The following is a 22,430-nucleotide window of genomic DNA, read 5'->3' on the forward strand; positions in this document are numbered from 1 at the left end:
GATGGCTGGACGTTCTCCTTTGAGATTTTCTGGTGGAGAGCAGAATTCATGGTTCCATCAGTTACGGCAGGTCGCCCTGAAGCAGCAGAGCAGCCCCAGACCATCAAACCACCACCATGTTTGACTGTGGGTGTGATGTTCTTTTATGAAATGCTGTGTTAGTTCATGCAGATGTAACAGGAATCAAACCTTCCAGAAAGTTCAGCTTCTGTCTCGTCAGTCCACAGAATATTTTCTCTAGAACCTTGGAGGTCATCCAGATGTTTTTTGGCAGATGTGCGATGAGCCTTTCTGTTACTTTTGGTCAGCAGAAGTTTCTGATTGTTGAATCATGAACTCTGACCTTAACTAAGCCAAGTGAGGCCTGCAGTTCTTTAGACGTTGTTCTGGGTTCTTCTGTGACCTCCTGGATGAGTCGTTGATGTAATGTTGAAGTAATTTTGGTAGAGGTAATAACCCTGGGAAGGTTCACCACTGTTTCAAATGGATAATGGCTCTCACTGTGGTTCTCTGGAGTCCTGAAGGCTTTATCACACAGGTCCAGGCAGGTTTGGACAACCTTTCCCTTAATAAATGTAAAGATCATTTAAAAGCTGCATCTTATATTCACTCAGGTGATCTTGATCTAATTTTCATTTTTTTTTTTTAATGATCTGAACTATGTACGTATGACATGCAAAAAACAAGGAATCAGGAATACCTACATACTTTGTCATAGCACTGTATATTCTGATCCATGTGGCAGCAAAACTCAGGTTTAATAAACTGGATTAAAATATCAGTTCCTGTGTGCTCACTACACTTCACTGGCATCTGGTTAATTCCCTGTTTATTTTAAGAATGCTGTCATTCACCCACTCTAAAAAGATCCAAGCCTGACTCTTCTTGTCGTAGCTGTTACAGAGCAATCTCAGAATGACCGTCTATTGCTAAGATTTTCCAAAAGGTTGAAGCTTAGCAGCACACAGCTGGTTTAGACAGCGTTCTGGAATAAATTTGTCTGCAGAAACGGCTCTTCTGAGCACCGTTACACCACCAGCAGCATGAATAACTGACAAAAGGCAGGACGCATCCATGCTTGTAGGCTTTTGCTGTTCACACCACCATTCTGACCCCACCATCTGAATGTTGCAGCAGAAACTGACCAGGCAGCATTTTTCCAATCTGGCGAGCTTTAGAAAGTGTGTGTGTGTGTGTGTTGAAATGTACTTGATAATGAGGGGGAGAATCTGCAGCAACGCCTCCCAGAGCCAGAGGCAGACAGAGAAAGGCCCAGGGGACCCGGCCCGTCCACGGCCCCTCAAGAGTACTGACGCACTGAGGCGACACATCCTGATGACAACCACATCCCCACCACAACAGTAAGAAGAGGGAAACTCTACAGCACCCACAGCCAAAGGGCAAGAGCCCTAGAGAACCAGAGGCAACGGGCGGTGGATCCCGCCAGAGGCCAACCATCCCAACACAAGCCGAGGATGCACGACACACGGCAGAGGCCCGAGCCACCCTGAGCCGTAACTCCCAATTGCAAATAAAACACTTTTGTTAGCATATTAAATTTAGTGAGTCTTAAGGATCATGAATCAAGCAGCTTGTCACAAATTAAAAACGAAAGCTGTCAGCATGTCCCTGAATCACATCAAGCACTGCTGTGATGAGATGAAATGTATTCCTTGGTATTATTTATGAAACTATTATGTCACAGAGTATCGTCTTAAAAGGAACCCCTGCAGTTCTGTCTGAACCTGTTCTGAACTGTGATAAGGACGTTTCTCTGAGGCAGCTCTGGTAAAGACCAAAGCAGGTGGAATTTGGTCTGAGACGGAAATGGAAAAGTCCTGCAGACTTCCCATCCATGAGGTTTTTTTTTAACCCAGGAATTCGTTTTGCTGGTCCCACCTTTGAACCTGGCGCCTTCATTGTGAGGATTTAAGAAAGCAGATTCCAGTGAAAGAAATTTTCTTTCCCTTCGGGACATTTGAACAATTTGATTCACCCATTAAAAAATTGGGTTGGACGGCACACTCCTGTTTTTAATGTGCTGCAGTGTTTTTCTCTTGTTTTTGTGGACATGAGCCCCCAGTTCTGAGTTCTGTATATTTGCTCAGGGTTTCTCTTTGGAATGTTAATTTTGGTGCCTGTCGGATTCCTTCAGTTCGCCCACTCTTCCCCATGTTCTGTTACTTCCTGTTTTATTTTGTCTCTTGTGCATTGTGTCCAGTTTTACTTCCGCTGTCTTGTTCTCTCCTGATTAGGTTCAGCTGTGTCACCTTGTGTTTCTCATTTTCCCTAATTACCCCAGTTGTGTATTTAAGTCCTGAGTTGTCCTCTGTTCCTTGTTGTGTTGTCATGTTGTCGAGTGTCTCCCTGCCCTGTGTGTTCCTGTTGCTCTGTTTTCTAATTCTTGCCCTGCAGGTGTTTTAGGGTTTTGTTGTTTCTGTGAAGAATCAGTATTAAAGCTGAATGCTGAGCTGAGCTGTGCATATGATAGCATCACAGGTCGCCTTGTAGCGTGACCGACCTCTCCGTATGGGGATATAACCCTCTGAAATGCCCGTGGTAACTTTTGTAAGCTGTGAATGAATCTACGTTTGGTGCTGTTTGTGTGGTGTATGTGTGTTACATAAACAATGTGTGGCTAATGGAAATAATGGAACATGTCCCACAGATGGGTTTTCAACAGTTTCTGAGCTCTAAGGCTCAGAGCAATAGACTATATCAGTACACTGTCCCTCCACATGCTGAGATTTGATTATAAGAAAATGAAACTTGATTATGGCCAGACTTTTATTTATAGGCACCACATTGTTTTCTGTTCTGTACTCCTTCATGTTGCTGTCCAAAGGTTTTGCATATGGGAACAAGAAATTCTCCAAATATGGGAACTGTGCCATGTTTTTTTCTTTTTTTGGAATTCCACTTCAGTGTTTCTCTCCTAATCTTCAGTACATCTTCCAGAGAAACAAACTTCTAAGTCTGTTTATAATTTTCCCAGAATGAAACCGTATGTTTGTGTGGAGGCGTAAAGAATATGATCATTGTTGATAGGAATAATCTTGAATGTTTCCTCTTTTCCTTTGCAAGCTGTTTTCTGAGTTTGGGCTGCTCTTGCCTGAAAGGCCATTTTCATATTCTTGTGGCTGCTGCTGCAAATTGATCCAGATTCACACAGTGTGTCTAAACTGGGAACTTCTGCAATTCACTGGAGTGGATTTCATGAGAAATTCCTTCTCAAAGTCATGAACCAGAAAAATGTCATTACCTTTGTCAGGTTTTTGTCTTTTGGCTTCAAAAGCTTTATTGTGCTGACAACATGAACCTGCCTATTTTTTTTTAAAACCAGGTAACATGAGACTGGTTACCTTTCAAGGTGGGTCATTCAGAGAGAAGAGATGCCGCTAAATGCTGAACAAATCAGGAAGCAGGTCGGTCTAAAATACGAGCTGAAGCACTAACAGCTTCTTTTACATCGTCAGAGCTCACCATCACTTTCACTTTCATCCACATTTAAACGACATTTTAGGTGAAGCTGCTGGAAAAACTCCTTCCAGGGTGAAGGTTCACATATGTCCTGCAGCATTGAAGCTCCCTTTTTGGTGTTTACTGTGAATCATGCTGTGGTTTGTGGGCTTCTGATTGGCCAACATTTCTCCACAGTTAGTTATCACCACTTTTTGCTCTTGATGTTTATCTTTTCCTGTGAACAAAAGCATAAAATCCCCATTTTAAAAGACACTCGAGTGCATGTAAACATGAGAACGCAAGTTTTCATACGTCACATCTGCGTCTGTGCAATGATGCAAATTTGGCAGCACAAACACAAGCTGGTCCACATTTGCGCGAGCTGAGATATTCAAACACAAGGTAAAACATTTCATCAGATAATCAGGGATGGAGGACAAGCTTACTGATGCTGTTGGAGGGAGCTGGACCTGTTTGAGTTAACTCTGATTTTAAACAGAGATGGGAAAAGGAGAGGATTTGGAGAGAAGTGAGTGAAATCACAGGACTTCACTTTAAGTTTTTGTTGCTGTGACTTGATTCCACCTATCGGCTCACCGTCTAATCAGCTGTTAGGGGCGATTTTTATGTCTGTGTAGATTCTCAGTCATCCAGGTCATGATAGTCTTCTTTAAAAGGAGATTTAAAGAAGTCCGGCTGCCTTTTATCAAGCTCTTGAGGATGAACATAGTGGACAAATCTCAGCTAATACTGGTACCAGCACTTAAAACTGCTGTAATATATGAAAATTACATCTTAATCTCATGCTATTTGCACAAGTACTACCCTAGTAATTGGTCTTTTCATACAGTTTTTATATCCTCTTATCTACATGAGTTTTGTTGTAATTCATTTGCTAATTAAAAATGTATGTGACTAATGGCTCCATCATTTACATTTTCAATCAAATTATCTACAGATGTAACAACAATATCATTAAAGTCAGTTATTCTAGAGAAAATCTGATATTATTACAGCCCAAAACAACTATCTATGCTGGAGTTTGCATGAACTCATAGGATAAGATCAGATTCCTGGCCTGAATTACTCTCACTCCCTCAGTGTGAACAGTTACTTGGATCGATGGTTAAGTTGAACCACTGTTCAATAAATTGAACATTTGAATATGGATAAGCTGTTTTTTTTTCTTACACTTGCCTTTCAGTGGTGAGGGGTTTAAATGCCCCGTCTGATTGTTGTATTGCTGGGCTGCACAGCTGAGGCCCATTATGTTTGATATTTCTCACTGATGGCAGTTTTAAAAAAGAAACAAAAAATGCAAAAGCAAACTGGCAGTTTCATGGAAGGCATATGATTGAAATGTGTTATAATGTGAGAAAGAAGAACAGGTTATCTATTAAAGATCCAGGTTTTGAAAGGACTTGAAGTTACACTCTGAATGTATCGTGCACTTTGAAGAACTGAGGCCTAAATTCAATTATTATTATTTGCAGCTGAGAAAAAAAAATGAAGAAATGAATCCTTTAAGACTTGGAGGTAGGGATGTTCTTAGTTTTTTTTTTTTTTTCACCAACATTTTTTGAGGGGATTTGGAGACAAAGTTAGAGACAGAGCTGAGATGGATTGGACATGTGCAGAGGAGGGATATGGATATACTGGACAAAGGAATCTGAAGATGAAGCTGCAAGGTAGGAGGAAAAGAGGACAACTTCAGAGGTGGTTCATGGACAGGGGCGTGGTGGCCATCAGGAGGTTCGGGAGTTTTCCCGAACCGGCCGGTGATCAGAATTTTTTTTTATTTAATTTTTTTTACCCAGTTACTGTAAGCACAGCAGCGCTCAAGCAGCAGCTCTTGCGGCCACAGGTGCGGACGGTCGGTCGCGAACGTTTTGGTTCTAAGAGCTGGCTCTTTGACGTGAATGACAGGAGCTGGCTCTTCACCGTAGCATCATGTAGCAAACGTAGCATCATGCTACTTTTCCACCGCCGAGGTGCCGGTGCTCGTGCTGGTGCTGGTTTCAATGAACCGGCGAAACGCTTCAGAACGGGCCCGCGTTTCCACCGCGTTCCTGTGAACTGCTCCTGTGAACGCGGGCCCGTTCTGAAGCGTTTCGCCGCTTCATTGGGAACAGCACGGGCACGGGCACGCGAACCGGTTCCTCGGTGGTGGGAAAGTAGCATCAATGAATTTCCGCACGCGTAGAACTTAGTAGCCACGCGACAAAAAAAAAAAAAAAAAAAAAAAGCCAGTGCGCAGTAGCTCCGTGAAGCTGACACCCCACCCACGTGAAAAATTCCAGCAAATAGATTGAGCGGTTAGTGCTCCATTTGTGCTGCTTTCGTTTTTGAGTTATTAAAAATGATCTTTTAGGTCATTCAAAGGTCACCTCCCCCATCTTGCTCCAAAATAAAGCAGAGTGGTCTACTTTTTTAGTGCTTTGTGCTGTTAAAATTTTCTTTTGTGCTGCTTTCATTTCTGAGTTATTAAAGATTATTTTTTAGGTCATCTAAAGGTCACCATCCCTCCATCATGCTCCAAAACAAACCAGAATGGTCTACAGCGCAGCTGTTGTTCCTGGAATATGCTGGAGCCATTCTCCCAGTTTGGGGGTCACTGCCCCAAATATCTTGATAACCACGGGGACCACTGTCACGTTCACCTTCCACATCCTCTCTGGCTCTTCTCTGAGCCCTTGGTGTGTGTCCAGCTTCTTGTGTTCTTTCTTTTTTGATGTTGCCATCAATATTGCTACGTCTATCACTACGACTTTCTTCCTCTGCTTGTCATTCTCACCCATCCTTGGGGGCGTATCCCATTTTGACCTCAGGACTTCCAGGTCATACTTTGCACAGATGTTACTGTATACTATGCCGGCCGCTTGGTTATGGCGTTCCAAGTCTGCCCTGCCTGCTAGCATCTTGCACCCTGCTGTTATGTGCTGGACATCATAATAAATGGACATTTATTGAAATATGTCACAATGGTAGCCTCTCAGTTGCTTTTTAAAATGGTTAAAATTTTCTTTACAACTTTAAAAGATGGCATGGTGGTGTTCACAAGTTGTGTCAGCTCCTCCTAAATGGCTTAAAAGTTATTAGGAAAAGAAAAACGCTCTTTGGGAAAAAGGTTGAATGTCCTGATCGTGATATGCACTTTCCGTGCTTTTGTCTTCACTGTTTAAGCCCTCTTACTTTGTCTGTCCATGTTACTGAAAAGAATTATTACATTTCCTCACCCCCTCTTTAAATCGGTGACCGCTGACCTTACATCCTGTTTGTGTGTTGATTTATTTTGAAAGAACAGCAGAGCGTCTGACAGGCGGAATGAAAGGCGGGCAGAGGCAGTTTTATAAAGTTTAAGACCTTTCAGTTTGAGACCCAAGCACAGATGCACTGTAAAAACGAAGACATTAGTTTTAAAGGGAAACGAATCCGATGATTGCTGTTGGTGGATGCTGGAGACACAAAATAAACTACTTATTGAAATACATGACTTACAAATTTTTGCTTACTGTGCCAAAAAAAAAGCAAAAAAAAAACCAACTTTGTGAACATAAACACAACAAATAGCTTTCTTATGACTCAACTGACTTAATGGAATTTGTCTCTGTTTGCCTTCGTGTAAGAGTCATTGCCCACCACTGAAACTTCAAACTACGATGATAAACAAGTCAGGGAAGCGTTTACTGAGGTACGCTGATTTATCAGACTTGTAGTGATGGTTTGAGGCCAGGCTGTAGGATGGAGAGGTGGGGCAGGATGGCTGAAGATGCAACATCAGAACCTGATACGCTCATATTCAGGCTTTTTTTTTGACAACCAGAGGAGTCGCCCCCTGCTGCCCAATGGAAAGAATGCAGGCTGTGCATCAGCTTTATTCTTCAGATGCTGGACTTAAGAGCAACCAGCTGCAGAAAATCAGTGAAGGCTTGTGAAGAATGAAGTCATTATTATTAATGTGTCTGTCATGTCTGTGAAGTTCACACATTTAGCAGCTCATAAGCTTAATAACTCTTTAACTGCTGTTTCTGCCAGAACGTTGCAGTTTTTAATAGTGCACTTTTGACCTCCTACTCTTTCTCCTCCATTTACTGTAACACTCTTCAAACAAGCTTTATCGCCATCTGTTTCCCTCAGTTTAGCAAGACAGCAAAGTGTGTATCAGCTAGCATCTGCTGTGTGGGTGTGAATAATTGATAGCACACTAATTGTTACTTGCTGCAGAGGTGGAAATGTGGTGTGACTCGTGTGACAGCCTGGGGGGATTTGAGTAATAAGATTATTACCTGGTTATTGAAGTAGTAATCTTTACATAGACATGGATCCTTGAAGGACAGCCGCTGAATTTCTCTGTGGACAAATGGAGCATTAATGTTTCCTGCTGGTTCCTGATAAGAGTGGGAGGAAAAACTTAAAACTCAGCTGTGGGAAATCAGGAAATTCTTACTATGAAGTTTCTTGGCAAATGGGAGGTGAAGTATATGATCAGCCTGTGTGCAATAACTGACACCACAGGGCTTTGTAAGCTTTAAATGACCGAGCAGTGATCATAATTCATTGCCTGTTATTTGTCTAAGATGTATTTAAATACATCAACTCTTTTTTTTTTTTTTTAACTGGTAACAAAAACTAAAAAAATGAAACATTTAAATTTATTTGAGTCAGTTTTTTGAACCTCATCATCGTTTTGACTACAAACTGCAGTGTTCCCGGGGCGCCTGGGTGGCTTAGCGGCGACCACATACATATGCCGCGTTGAGGTGCGGGCGGCGCGTGTTCGAGTCCCGGCCCATTGCCAATTTGCCCGCATGTCTTCCCCTGTATCTTTCCCCCATTTCCTGTCTCTCTCCACTGCCTATAAAAGCCTCTGTGGCCAAAAATGCAAAAAAAACCAAACAAACTGCAGTGATCCTGATAGAACGTTCCAGACCACGAAACGGTAAGCGTGGAACAGCAGAACGGTTCTTTTATCATCAAAGTTCACTGAATGCAAATTGCTGCTTTGAATGTCAGACAATCAGTGGTGCTGTAGCTGCGTATTAAACTGAACCATTGAGAAACCTGCAAAATAAAAAAATCGAGGCTCCCAAATTCCAGACTGTCAGTAGATGCAGCTCAGCTATCAGTTTGGAAAGCTTGTATGATACCCTTCCTCAGTGAATACTCCTATAGCATGGCTGAGGAAATCATTTGTGACCTTCTTCTCAAGATACTGCGTTCACAAGACTTTCCGTAAACCTCTGACCTTGAGGTTAAGTCACCAAAATTCATCTACGGTATTAATCTGAAAATCCTAAATGACATCTGAAAGCACTTTGAGTGCTCAAATAGAGCAGAAAGGCTCTATATAAGAACGGGTCCATTTACCATCTTCAGAAAACTTGATGTCTAACCTTTAAGTCGAGGTCACTGAGATTTTTAGTAGCTGCACGCATCTCTACATGGGTGACTGAGGCTTGCTTTGAGTGTGCAGCTAGACAGATATGTGATATATCAGTACCAGCCCACTTGGGCTCAATCCCAGCATCCTCTTGCTGCAAGGTGATCAGTACACCACTGTGCTGCACAGCCGGTTGTTATACTAGCTAACTCATGTTAGTGTTCTACCCTCTCTTAGTTTAGTCCGTGTTACCATTTTTCTGAATAGAACCCATTTCTTGAATCCACTGATTAGTGTAAGTAAAAACACATTTGCCACAGATCATTTGTTAGACACTCCATCAAATAATTTAAGACACAGCATCCAGGGCATGTAGTTAACAGGAAATCTTTAGTCTAAGGGTATTTAGCAAATAAAAATTACTGTAGTCAGAGTGAGATGATGGTGCTGAATGTAGATAACAACAACAACAACAACAAAACAGAAACTAAATGAAAAGCACATTACTGTAAGTCACTCTGCAACATCATGTCTTCATGCAGGGTCCAGCCAAAGGACTTGATCCATGTCACAGTTAATAGTTGACAGGGACACACTGCTGAAACCATCACAGCTGACACTGAGAAACTATATTCTGAAGGACCAAGTCAACAATGAGTGCTTCTTGTTGCTGGGAGAAAAGAGCCATCCTTCCACCCTCTTTCAATTCTAGATAAGGTGGAATACACTTACTAACATACAACTAGTAAAAATAGCATCATAATGGACATTACAGTACTTGGAGTATTTCATGCTGTCGACTGTTGTACAGCATGGAACAATTACCTGTTCTCTCCTCTGAAAGTCCCGATGATGCTGCCACAGAGACTCTGCTCAGACTGGGTTAGGCTCTTCCTCCCTGAACAAGGACATGGTGTACAATTGTTGACTTTCATCCTGCCCAGTTGGTCTGATTACATCAATAGACACACATGTGTTCAATTGTGAGGCGCTGTGTGTAACAGATGACAGCTACGTTCATTTTGCTGCCAGTGTTTTACAGTTTAGCAACACAAGTGTGGAGTGTGTTCAGCGACTGAGAATGTTTTTCACAAAAAAGAGTGTCTGAGAGCCTGAACTGTGTTTGTGGTTTGGCCAATAGGATGTTTGCTTCATGAAATAAGTTTGGTCCACTGAGGATTTGGTTTAGAGAATGAAGTTTAATGTTTCAGCAATTCAGAAACACTGTAAATGGACAACAATTTATGGAACATTTTTACTCTGTGTGTGTGTGTGTGTGTGTGTGTGTGTGTGTGTGTGTGTGTGTGTGTGTGTGTGTGTGTGTGTGTGTGTGTGTACATCAACTCTGTTATTATTACTTTATATATAAATTTGAGGTACCAATTCTGCTACATGTATCCACCTGTGAACCCTGCAGTATTATCTGCTGCACTGCACATGAAACTGAAGTTTGCATCTGCAGCAGCTTCGCCCACGGTTTATAAATCTAAACATGAGGAACAAAAACTTGTTTTGAATGAGCCCAAAACTGTTTTCATTGTTGCCATTTTTTTGCTGCACAAACATCTGCCCTTTAATAAACAAGCAGAAATGCATTTGACTGTTGAAAATAGGTTCACTTTTCAACATTATCTGCTCTGCCTAAAAGACACAAATGCAAAATTGTCGAGTTAATATCCAGGTTAGTGTAGGCAACACAATGGGAAGAGAAAATCCCAGCTGACATGGCGAAAGCCTGCAGTGATAAACTAGGAGCAGATGAAGGCAGAGATAGCAGAGGATGTTTTGACTCAGATCTGTTTCATGAAGACGGTGACCTCACAGATTTACAGACTGCTGATGACTTTACCATGTGTTCTTCCTGTTATGTGTATGCACACACCCACACACACCCACACACACACACACTGAGAATCTTGGTGGCAATCTTACAGCTCAGTTTTGGAAGCAGACTGTGTATTAATGCGACATGGATCTAACGATCTAACGTACTCGGATACAAACGGATATGCAGCTAAATCATTGCCTACGATGAACATCTTGATGAACAACGTTTTCTTTGCTGCTGTGTATCAGCTCATTTCCTGCTGTATAACCCGAGTGCTCTTGAGCTTCAGGGCACGAACTGATGGCTGGACGTTCTCCTTCAGGATTTTCTGGTGGAGAGCAGAATTCATGGTTCCATCAGTTACAGCAAGTCATCCTGAAGCAGCAGAGCAGCCCCAGACCATCAAACCTCCATCTCTTTCTGATTGTTGAATCATGAACTCTGACCTTAACTAAGCCAAGTGAGGCCTGCAGTTCTTTAGATGCTGTTCTGGGTTCATCTGTGACCTCCTGGATGAGTCGTCGATGTAATGTTGAAGTAATTTTGATAGGCTGGCCGCTCCTGGGAAAGTTCCTCACTGTTCCAAGTTCTCTAGAGTCCTGAAGCCTTAGAAATGGCTCCGTATGCCTTTCCAGAGTCTCGGGTGTAGCTGTGAAATTGAACTGTAGTTAATCACAGTTAATTCATGATTACTTTTTTAACTTTTTCACACAGGGTCAGGTAGGTTTGGATAGCAAATCTTTCAAAATAAATTCTTATTAAAAAATGAAGTGTTGCTATCTACTGAAGTTGTGCATAATGTGTGATTAAGCCTGCTTCACGCTCTGGAGGGTCATATAAGAAAGCACGGCTCCACTTCTGAGCCCGGCGTGAAAATATTTGTTCCTGTCTCAGTGAAGCAGGAAGAGCTGGACTAAAAATATGTGCAGGGATGAAATGGAAGAGTGGAGGTCCTCGCACACGCTGGCATATGCATTTCCTCTGTGTGTCTAATCAAGTCAGACTGACCAATCAGGAGATGGTAAACAAAGGCGCAGAGAGTGCAGGGAAATGAGAGCACTTAATGAGCTGACAAAACAAAGATAAATACAATATTTCTCCATTTCTTTACCCCCTCAATCTGCCTTCCTGTTGTTCCCTTCTCTGTCTCCTTTCACTGGTCTGTTTAAGAATACTCTTACTGTTCCTATGAAAAACACTGTTTCCTTTCAGCTTATATCCTTTTCCTGTTGGTGAAAGGTCACATCCTGTTGGCTCAGAGGACAGCTGATCACTGCTGTTATATCACAGAGGCTGCTTCAGTCTGGCGGTGTGGCCTGATTATAGATCCTTGCAGGACACCTGCAGCAGTACAGCAACACTGGCTTTATGCTGCTAAACCTCATTCCTGCATTACGACTTTTGGACTAATGAGGATAAAAACAGAACCCACACTGCTAATAGAAAAGGCTTACACAGGGCCAGATACCATTGAATGATCAAACCTGATGTAGTACACTGAGTGTCTGGTGCAGCTGCAGGTGCGCTGCAGTGTTTCTGCCTGAAAGTCAGTGCTGTTCTTCTGCCTCTAGGAGCCTGGACGTGACCCAGATAAGCCTGCAGGGTGTTCTGGTGCCGCATGTCTCATCACGCCTCAGCTCCTCTCTGCTATGTGGCACTTCCGACCTCCAGCTGAGCCCCACTGCAGTCACAGTGCTGCATATCAAACACACGGGGATCACTGTAGACCTGCAGCTTTCAAGCCTCAATTTCTAAAAGTGTGCCTGAAAGAGCTGAAAGAGATTAAAGGGCTTAATCCCATAATAATCTGAATACAAATAATTCTGATATGATTGAAGAAAGTTGGTGAATATTGTGCAAAATACTTTTTACCATTTTCCAAGCAATACTTTTACTGTTTACATGTGTTTTTCCTTTTACAGCTACTCATAAACTTACACTGAAATCACTGAACATGAAGTCCATCTTCTGGTGCCTGAAATATTTATACAATGTTGCACAAATGCACAATTATTTTGAAATTCAAACACTTTGTTTGGTCCTTCTGGCTTCTCAGAGGGCAGTAAAATATAGTGCTCATTAATAGTCACTTGGTAGATTGTTATGTATTGTATTTGTTGTAACTTTTGCTGCCCTCATGGCGAGGTCTCTCTTGGAAAAGAGATTTTAACTCAATGAGATTAAAATCTCATTGAGTTAAAAAAAAAAAAAAAAAGCATAAATAAAAATGTAAAGACACTTTTAAAAACTTGATTACCTTGTGAGTATTTCTGCTTTTATTGGCCTCAAATCAAATATGGTCAGCTTAACAGAACAGAGGAGTCCGTGAGTGAGTTGTGGGGTAAGTTCAGACAACCTTCAGGGAGAGAGCCAATCTAAATAAATGTTAACATTTTAGGATGAGAAATATTCAGAAGTGTCAGATTGTTGTGTAGCTGCAGTGACGAGTTCACACACTCTGGGATGTGTCTGAACTCCGTCTGCTTGCCTCCTGCTGGGGAGGCCTTGCAGCTCTGAGGCCACATTCCTCAGTGTTAGTCAGTGTCTTTATTGTCACTGTGTGATCCAAAGTGACAACGGCATCACTGTCGATGAATTTCTCCGAGAGCTGAGCCCAGATTTAACTAGAAGGACAGCAGGGAGGTGAATACTTCTGTCTCTTCAGATTTCCCTCTTGGATCAGATTGTTTTGTTACATCGGAGGAAGCGAAATTAAATCTGCAGTACCTCTAATGTCCACTAGAGGCTGGCTTACAGCCTGCTAAAAACCAATTTTGCTCTCTATAGCTAATTTCCCCTTCATATCAACTGTATGGGGAGAGAATGTTTTTATAAGTCACCTATTTAAACTGCATTGAGGCTTAAAGTTTGCATTATTGGGGGCGTGGCCTCTGTGACTGACAGGTGGATGGCGACACAGGCACCTGTTGCAGCTAGCTGTCTGGTAGGCTTTGGCTCAGCTAACTGGAGTCGCTGAAAAATGATGTCCAAGCAGATACACTGGATGGCATTACTTTGGCCTCCTAGAACACTGTGAGAAATCTTGGAGTCATTTTTGACCAGGATTTGTCCTTCAATGCACATATTGAACAAATATGTAGGACCGCTTTTTTGCATTTGTGCAATATTTCTAAAATTAGAAACATCCTGTCTCAGACTGATGCTGAAAAGCTAATTCGTGCATTTATTACTTCTAGGCTGGACTATTGTAATTCATTATTATATCAGGCTGTCCTAAAAGCTCCCTGAAAAGCCTTTAGCTGATACAAAATGCTGCAGCTAGAGTACTGACAGGGACTGAATGGAATGGGTTAGAATACAAGGTCTTGAATAATCAAACCCCATCTTAAAGACCTCATAGTACCCTATTACCCCAGTAGTGCAGCCGAGGTCTCGTTTTAAACATAGAGGGTCTTGGGTTTTTTGCAGTTGCAGCCCCTGAAATAATCTGCCATTTCATTCATGCTGCTGAGTCTATACAGTCATTTAAATCCTCCCTAAAAACTCACCTTTTTACTTCGGCTTTTAATTCAGGTTCAGTTTGAGTTTGAGTGTTGTTTCTTGTTTTTAGCTTGCCATTAGTCATATTTATTGTATTTGTTTGTTTTTATATTTTACTCTATCTTATAGACCTATAGATCTAAGTCGCTTATTTTAAAGTCAACTTGTAAAGCACTTTGGTCAACTCTGTTGCTTTTAAATGTGCTATAGAAATAAAATTGACACTGGCAACAGAGCACTTCCCTCTCAGACTGCTGGCTTACTTGTGGTTCCTCGGATACTTAAGAGTAGAATGGGAGGCAGAGCCTTCAGCTTTCAGGCCCCTCTTCTGTGGAACCAGCTCCCAGTTTGGATTCAGGAGACAGACACCCTCTCTATTTTTACGATTAGGCTTAAAACTTTCCTTTATGATCAACCTTACAGTTAGGGCTGGATCAGGTGACCCTGAACCCTCCCTTAGTTATGCTGCAATAGGCCTAGGCTGTTGGGGGGGGGGTTCCTAAGCTGCACTGAGTGTTTCTTTTTCACTCTGTTTATACTTCACTCTGCATTTAATCATTAGTTATTATTAATCTCTGGTCTCTGGCTCTCTTCCACAGTGTGTCTTTTGTCCTGTGTCTCCCCTCAGCACCAGCCGGTCACAGCAGATGACCCCCCCCCCCCCCCCGAGCCTGGTTCTGCTGGAGGTTTCTTCCTGTTAAAAGGGAGTTTTTCCTTTCACTGTTGGGTTTCCTCTGTAATTATTGTAGGGTCTTTGCCTTACAATATACAGTGGTATGCAAAAATTTGGGCACCCTTGATAATTTTCACGATTTTCCTTTATAAATCATTGATTGTTCAGATCAGCAGTTTCAGTTAAATATATCATATAGCAGACGAGCACAGTGATATTTAAGAAGTGAAATGAAGATTACAGGATTAACAGAAAGTGTGCAATAATTATTTAAACTAAATTAGGCAGGTGCATAAGTTTGGGCACCCTTGTCATTTTATTGATTTGAATACCTTTAGCACTAATTATTGGAACACAAAAATTTGTTTTTTAAGGTCATTGACCCTTGACCTACATACACAGGTGAATCCAATGATGAGAAAGGGTTAAGGTGGCCAATTGTAAGTGTTTCTCCTCTTTGTATCTTCTCTGCAGAGCGGCAACATGGGAGCCTCAAAACAACTCTCAGATGAGCTGGAAACAAAGATTGTTCAACATCATGGTTTAGGGAAGGATCCAAAAAGCGCTTTCAGAGATTTCAGCTGTCAGTTTCCACTGTGAGGAACATTGTGAGGAAATGGGAGACCACAGGAACAGTTCTAGTTCAGGCCCATAGTGGCAGGCCAAGAAAAACCTCATATAGGCAGAGGCGAAGGATGTCATAGTCAAACCACAGAGCAGCTCCAAAGACCTACAGCATCATCTTGCTGCAGATGATGTCACTGTGCATCGTTCAACTATTCAGCACACTTTGCACAAAGAGAGTCTGTATGAGAGAGTAATGCAGAAGAAGCCTTTTCTGCGCACACGCCACAAACAGAGTTGCTGAGGTATGCTAAAGCACATTTGGACAAGCCAGCTTCATTTTGGAATAAGGTGCTGTGGACCGATAAAACTCAAATTGAGTTATTTGGACATAACAAGGGGCGGTATGCATGGCAGAAAAAGAACACAGCATTCCAAGACAAACACTTGGTACCCGCAGTAAAATCTAGTGGTGGTACCATCATGCTGTGGGGCTGTGGGGCCAGTGCAGGTACTGGGAATCTTGTTAAAGTTGAGGGCCACATGGATTCCAGTCAATATCAGCAGGTTCTTGAGAACAATGTTTAAGAATCAGTGACAAAGTTGAAGTTGCGCCGGGGCTGGATACTTCAACAAGACAACGACCCCAAACACTGCTCAGAATCTACTGAGGCATTCATGCAGAGGAACAAGTAGAACGTTCTAGAACGGCCATCTCAGTCCCAGACCTGAATATTATTGAAAACCTGTGGTGGGATTTAAAGCGGGCTGTCCATGCTCAGAAACCATCAAACCTGACTGAACTGGAGATGTTTTGGAAAGAAGAATGGTCCAAAATACCTTCAACCAGAATCCAGACTCTCATTGGAAGCTATAGGAAGTGTTTAGAGGCTGTTATTTCTGCAAAATGAGGATCTACTAAATATTGAAGTCATTTTTCTGTTGGGGTGCCCAAACTTATGCACCTGCCTAATTTTGTTTAAATAATTATTGCACACTTTCTGTAAATCCTATAAACTTCATTTCACTTCTCAGATATCACTGTGTTCATCTGCTATATGATATATTTAACTGAAACTGCTGATCTGAACAACCAATGATTTATAAAGGAAAATCACGACAATTATCAGGGGGGCCCAAACTTTTGCATACCACTGTAAAGACCTTTGAGGCAACTGTTTGTTGTGATTTGGTGCTATATAAATAAAATTGAACTGGACCTCTGGACCATGTTGTGCTGTTGAAGCCTTACACAATGTAACACAATGTTTGTCTTTGACAAGCAACAACAGAAAATGTCCATTATTCCGTCAAACTTTTGTGAGTTTTAGAATGATCTTTTTGCCCCCAAATACATGAATACATCAAATACACAAATAGATCAATTTTTCATTTTTTCTTTTAATTGAACATTTTTGCCATTTTTATGGGCAATTTTTGAAGAGAAAACAACTTGAAAAAAGCTTAAAATTTAAATGAAAATCACTAGTAACTGCCATTATATGTGAATATGATACCTATAATATGTAATATGTTACGAATATACTGTATAAAGCAAAGTTTTGGGATCAAAAATATATATTTTTTGTTTGTTTACATGCACAGAACTGGAAAACCCAAAGACAAGACGTATGTGTAAATTTGTTACCTACTGTTATCTGACCAATAATGTGGCTGCTGTGCAGTTCGTTGCACTAATAGACTGTCCAAGAAGGGATTTTAATTGGATGTTACTGATCTGACTGATGCTGTGATGCTCCTGTATGGTTTGTGAATGCACCTCAATAACTAAGCTAGCCAGCATTATCTCTTTTCCAGATTTTGCGACTTATGTCTCCAAAAACACGACATAGCAGTGGTTAAAATGCTCAAAAATGTGGCGTTCAAAAACCACTGGGTGATGTCACCATTGCTGCTTCCATCTTTTATGTCCATTCAGTCATTTGAATCTTCCACCAGCTTGTTTTGATCACTGTAATCTGGTGTGCTGGGGACAGGTGGTTCGATCCCCAGCTCCTCCAGTCAAAGTATCTTTGGATAAGATGCTGTATGAATGTGTGTGTAACTGGGTGAACGAGGCTGGCAGTAAAAAGCACTGAGAGCTCAGAGTAGAAAAGTGCTATATAAGTACCAGTCTATTTACCACGATATCAGCTGATTGTCATGGTTCTGGGCCTTATGCCCAGCATTCTGTGGTTTCACTATTATGGTTCTGTTTGACGGTGTTTCTTAATTTATTTGTTTAGAGTCTTAGTTTGTTTAATGTTCCATATTTTTTTTGTTATAATTATTTATAGTGATTCTCTGTTTCCTGTGTGGTACCCCTGTGTCTGTCCTGTCCCCCTGTCGTGTCTCTGGGCTTATGTGTTTTGTTGTGTTGTGCTATTTCCTGTGCAGTGTGGCAAGTCTGTGTTTCTGTCTTTGTCTAGTTGTTTTCTGTTTTACTTTGACAGTCCCTTGTACCAGATGCTTTCCTTCCTTGTCTCGTCTGTATAATTAGCTTCAGCTGTGCCCTCACCTGTTGCCTGTTCCCAGTTATCCCTCTGTGTATTTATGGTCTCAGTCGTCCCCTTGTTGGATCGTTGTTGTTTCCTTGGCTGTGTTCCGCTCTCTGGCTCGCTGGTTCCCTTATGGTTCTAGTTTGTTCCCAGTGTAGGTTTGTCAGTCTCTATTGTTGCCTTGGTTCATTTTGTCTCTTCATGATCAGCTTAAATAAGTACTCACTTTTCATCATTCTTACCTGCCGTCTCCTGAGTCCTGCACTTGGATCCTGACCTCCGTACACAGCCCGGTCACGCACAGTGACGCTGATGGTGAAATGAGGGAGCTTCTGATATGTCTGCTGGTTCAGGCGGTTCGTGGACACTTGTGTGTCTCACAGGGATGCAACTAAAACAAAAAAGGAGTAAGGAATGCCTATAAAGCATTTTCAAATAAAAAGGATTCTTGATTGCATTTGAAGTTCTTTGAACAGTTTGACTATTAACAAATCTTTCACTGTTACTGTGCAGATAAAATGCTTTCAGTTTCATTTTGAGCTTCTGCATTCCTTCAAGATAAATGTAGTTTTAAAGTGACTTTTAAGGTACATCCGATATGTGAGCAGTTGTTTGAGTGGAGTTGATGAAAGTTTTGTCGAATAGTGAAAGTTGTGGTTGTTAATTCAGTTGCACCTTGTGGGTGATGTGTTTCAGGTATAACCCACAGATAACCGCAGGCTGTCAGTCAGGTTGCCAGCCAGGTGAGAGGGGAAGGGACGGCGTTGATGACTAACCAGTTTGTGTCACTCACGTAAACAGAGGAGCTGTGATTAAAACACTTGCTCTGAGGTCACATCCCTGCAGGATTGTGAAATATGTTCATATGAAACAGCTGCTGCACAGATGACTGTTTTCTAGCTGTGTTATTTTTACATATGCAAAACATTTTAAACTCAGTGTTTGCACTAGGCTGATGTCATTTTTCATGTCTTCAGATCCCACGTGCAAACACAAGCCAACACTGAATGCACAGAAACAAAGTCTGATAAATCTTCTGGTCTACGAAGCTCCTATGTCCTCCAAAAACTGTTAACCCTTCACATCTGGGAGCCTGATCCAAGAAGTCCAACCCCGAGTTGGTTCACTCTAAGGTGGAAAACTCTGGGTTTTTTCCAGAACAGTTGATCAGAATGGGTTCGGTGTGGCTGTTGGCACTCTGACATATGCCCTGAAGCATTTTCTATCACTTGCTGTTGTCTGTCAGTGCGCTGCTTCTTGCTCAATGACTTGCACATCTTTTTAATATAGCAGCTAGTTTCTAATTGTAAAATACCAGCACCCCTTTAAAGCATTTATCTTGGTTAATTCACTGCCTGTTTTATGTGTTCAGGGTCAGATCCAGCCTGTTGTGTTTGAGAAAGTCAAAGAGCAGAGGCTGGAGTAACCTGAAGGTTATTGGTTTGAGTCCCAGTTCAGATGTTGATATGTCTGAGACTGGATCGCTACCAATCATTACTGTAACCACCAATCACAGCCATTTCTCTTCCAGGTGTATGGCCAGCATGGAGGAAGTGGAGTGATTTCATCCCGCACTCAAACAGCAAACACTTTAGACATGCCAAGCAAACAGAACTCCCAGCTTTCCAGTGGACGCACACATTCTTCCCAGATCTGAGTGGCTAGCCTGGGTGCATTTAACTTTACTTGCACTCTGCCTTACATAAATAAAACTGTCAGCATGTTATTTTTAGCTTGTCACTCGGTTAGTGCCATTTAAACCTCTGATATGAAGCGCTGGAATTACCCTGCTGTCCTCCAGAGGAACACATCCACTCTGAGTGAAGCTAAGGAAACAGCAATTAAACATGATGACAGAAAACTATGCAAGTTTTTTTCTTGAGTTTATTTATCACCCTGAACGGGAAACAACTTTATTTGAATACCAAAGCTTTTTGGGGAAATTCAGGAAATGACAGGAAACACACAAGCTGACAAACACATTCATAAAACCAAAAATAAAATTAAATCTGCATGCTTCCTCTTAAACTTCTGACTGTAACCGATGTAAGATTCTGAGTTACAAGTGAGGAAGTGAAAACATATTTATAAGCTACTCTGTATAAAAAGTGACCTACAGTACAGTACTGTACTCTAGAGTTCAACCATTGAACTCCGCTGCATGACTCAGAGTTTAAATACGGGCAAGGACAACCCCTCAGTTCATCCTGTCTGAAACAGGACATTTTAGCTCCTCCCCCTTTAAACCAACTGTCTTCCATTTGGCTGCCCCTCATAAACAGTGTTTTGTTATCCTCTCCCTCCCCTCACCCCCAACCAATCGCAGTGGATGGCTGCCCCTCCCTGAGCCTGGTTCTGCTGAAGGTTTGGAGGTTTCTTCCTGTCTAAAGGGAGTTTTTCCTTTCCTTTTCCTTTTTCGTTCTCCAAATGCTTCCTCACATTGAGGAGTCTGATTGTTGGGGTTTTCTCCAGAATATTGTTGTACTTAATGGTTCAATATTACAGTCTTCACCTTGCAGTGTAAAGTACCTTGAAGTGACGTGACCCTGAAAAGGATAAGCGGAAGAAAATGGATGATAGATGTTTAATATTGTACGCTCTGTAACCTACGCTCTGTAGGAAGCACCTTAAGTTGAGAGTTATTGTGATTTGGCGCTATATAAATACAGGGGTAGGTCTTCTGATGCTGAGAAAACCATATTAGGGATATCCCCTCTAAATGACACGAACAGGGAGTAGAAAACAATTCTGAAATCAAGCACCTCCCTTCCTCAATTTCCTCTTTCTTGTGATTGGCCGATTTCTAGAAGCCTGCTGAGGAGCAGCCCCCAGTGCTTGTGAGCTGCAATGTCAACACTCTGTTTGTTTCAGAATTACCCAAATTAATCCTGAACTTTTGGATTAACATTGTGATGTTTGTCCTATCATCACCTACTCAGTGTAATTTGACTGACATCAGTTAATGCAGGTCACCTAGGCCATCGGGCTATAGAAGCCAGTCCCGATGAACTACCTTCCACTTCATGTCAACCTTAGTTTGTTGAGCCACTTACCTTCAGCCAGTTTATGAAAAATGGGGTCTTGTCTGAGAACTTCAAATCTCAGTTTGGGTCATTGCTGCTTCCGGCTAAACTAAGTTGAAATGCTTTTCAGCAAAGCTTCAAATGGTTTTGGTTTTCAGCACTGTAGCCAAGACTTTTGGGATTAGCAAGCAAGCCGATATAGAAATGTACTGTAACACGGTGCTTTTAAGTCTCATCTTTTCAAAACACAAGACTCCATTTACTTCTTGGGTGTTATCATAGTCTTTTAGTTAGTTTTAGAAAATGATCAAGATGCTCATATTTTCAAAGTAAGAGACGCCAATTGGTTGTAGTGTCAGGTTGTCAAAATAAAAGCCTTCTAAATAATTTTTTCAACTTTTACATTTTTAAATACATGCAAATAAATTATTTGAAAAGGGGCACCTTTTGACCGTTTATATGATTTAATCCTGTAGGATAAACTTATAGGATGAGATAGGATAATAATTCTTTTAGGTTAAATCCTTCTCTAGTTAAATTCTTCCCAGAGAACTTTTGGACTTGGAGTTTGTAATTTAGTTCAAAGAAATATTTATATCTTAAGAAGAAACTGAACTAATGAGACGAAGCCAAGCTGTTTAAAAATCGCTTACTGTTTCTCATCTTTTCTGATCTGTTTCTGATCCTGAATGCGTCTTATGTCTCATCATTAGTTGGAAAAAATGTAATCTGGAAAGCAAAGCTATAAATGGAGCTTTAACTTTAATGAGTAAACCATCAGAAAATCAAAATGAAAGTCTGAAACCACGAAGGAATAACTTAATCATCCTCTTGTGTGGTGATCAGCGTTGTGATTAAATGTGTGGGCAGGCTGCAGAAAATTTCATGTTTCAAACTGAGCCAAGACGTCTGAAGGTTGCTTAAAACGATCACACACACTCCCAAACACATGCAGTCTCTTCAAAACAGTAAAATTATGACTTAATGCATCTGAAATATTACTAGTATGAAATATTACTAGTATTATAAATAACCGACTGCAGAAAGCCACATACAAACAGCCAAATACAATAAATTGCAGAAGGGAAATGAGAAGGGAACTGTACTGGGATTACTGCGGTTGCAGAGTTATTGTATTTGAGTTTTTTTTTCTTCACCACCTTTAACTTTGTCATTAACTTTGTCTCCTCTCAGTGCTCAGACGGCAGAGGTGAGTGATGCTGCCAGTACACTTGCTCCTCCCTCATCACTTTATTCTCTTAAGGTCAGTAATGTATTGTGACCACGCACACTCAAAGCTGAATTTCCTTTAACATGCACGCTGCATCTCCTGTTGACAGGCCTACATGGTCCGGAAGCACATACGGCTCCTCCTCTTCTGTTGTTTATGCTCATGTTTTCAGCTCGTGTCGCCAAACCTGCTGGTCAGACGGCAGCCAATGGCACGCAGGTCGACTCGAGCAGCACGCTGTACTTTGAGGCTGGCAGATGGGAGAAAAAC

General features: G+C 41.5%; 1 long non-coding RNA gene across 1 annotated transcript; it reads left to right on the forward strand.

Moving 5' to 3' along the window:
- Positions 1-18,016: 18,016 nt before the first annotated feature.
- Positions 18,017-19,699, forward strand: LOC115789913 (uncharacterized). The gene is made up of 3 exons (XR_004020747.1): positions 18,017-18,313; positions 18,603-18,649; positions 19,438-19,699. It is a non-coding gene; the product is annotated as an uncharacterized LOC115789913 (long non-coding RNA).
- Positions 19,700-22,430: the final 2,731 nt, after the last annotated feature.

The sequence above is a fragment of the Archocentrus centrarchus genome, chromosome 13 (genome assembly GCF_007364275.1).
Source record: "Archocentrus centrarchus isolate MPI-CPG fArcCen1 chromosome 13, fArcCen1, whole genome shotgun sequence".
Taxonomy (NCBI): Eukaryota; Metazoa; Chordata; class Actinopteri; order Cichliformes; family Cichlidae; genus Archocentrus; species Archocentrus centrarchus.